A 1,479-nucleotide genomic window follows, 5' to 3' on the forward strand; every position below is an offset into this window, starting at 1 on the left:
TTTTACAATGGTAATAACACACCACAAATGGAGTAACACACCCTCAAATAAATTAGTTTAGCTGCTCTTTGATTTGTAAAGTTCTTCTATCAGCAGATAGTGTGCATATAATATGAATTCAGAGGAGTCATTTCTTTAGTAACAATCAAGCATTTATTTACATCAAATGAGGCACTTATAATCAGTGATAATAAAAAAACTGTAGGATTCACTGGATCCATAAAAAAAAAAATTGTGAGACACAAAATAGATATTTGTTTGCAAGACTAAATGCCCTGTCCAGTTGTTTTAGTCAGTACAGGTATCTAGCCTATAGGAGCTTTGTGAGCTGGTGCTGGGGCTTCCTTGGTCGCAGAATCGTCGTCATTCCAGCCTGGTCCTGCGCATCCATGCCGAGTTTCGTGACGCCACATGCCAGTACGTGGGTTTTAGACTGCCCCATGATAGAACCGGGACACATAGCTGGATATGACCTCCTCCTTCTCAGGCCACTCGAACTGTGCAGTGAGGTCCTCTGGGATGGGGATGGCCAAAGCAGCTTCTGTGTATGGTCCTAGGTCAACAAAGATTTTTTCAAATATGAGGTCCACCACATTCCCTGTAAGATTTTGTTTACACTTTTCACTTTTTTTTGTTGTTTTTTACAAAACAATGACTGAAAGTCTGTTTCTAACTACCTCCTGACATTTTCTTTACTGTATTTTGTTGTTGATGGAACTGTCATAACATTATACCTGCAATACTTAATACAATGTTTACAAAACATTTTTTGGTTGAAAAATAAAATAATATAACACACCTTTGGAAAATGGACCTTGAACAGTGGTTCACCTTCTTTTGTTTGGGCTTGTGGTCGATCAGCATTTTCATTGTAGTACATGGCAGCCAGGTAGAGTCTGGAGGTACAGTAAAGAGAAAATCAAAGATGTTAATATTGACAGAAACCTTAGCCTACACACTCTCACAAGTTCTAAGTAACCAAAGCTTCATTTACCTGCACAGCATTCCAAGATAAATGACTGTTAGGTTTATCAAAAGTAGATGCACTTCAGATGGCTACAGACCTGTACTTCTGATGTGAGGCTGAAGAGTCTTCAAGGATAACTGTGTGCCTGCAGTGGGTCAGTCTGGCATGGCCTTGTTGCAGGAAGTTGTATAGATGCACTTGATGTGCTGGCCTGAACAGAGGAAACAGAGGTTACACCAACATCTCCTCAAATGTGTAGTTATGGCAACAGCTGCAAGCAGTGCAAAAATGATAACAACAAATTAACTCAATTATGTGTAAATTGGGTTGTCAATAGCTTGTAAATACTGCAAATAGCTCACTATATGTGCAAAATGCAAAAAATGTGTATTATAGACTATCCCCTTGGACATATCCCCTTAACTCTGCGCTTATCTAGATATTTCCTACAGGCACTGTATCTGTAAACATGATATAAACGTTAAAACGGCCATCATAAGGCATGACTCTCA

The sequence above is a fragment of the Seriola lalandi genome, unplaced genomic scaffold, assembly GCF_002814215.2.
Source record: "Seriola lalandi dorsalis isolate HSWRI2012SDOR001 ecotype SW California unplaced genomic scaffold, Sedor1 jcf7180002054578, whole genome shotgun sequence".
Lineage (NCBI taxonomy): Eukaryota > Metazoa > Chordata > Actinopteri > Carangiformes > Carangidae > Seriola > Seriola lalandi.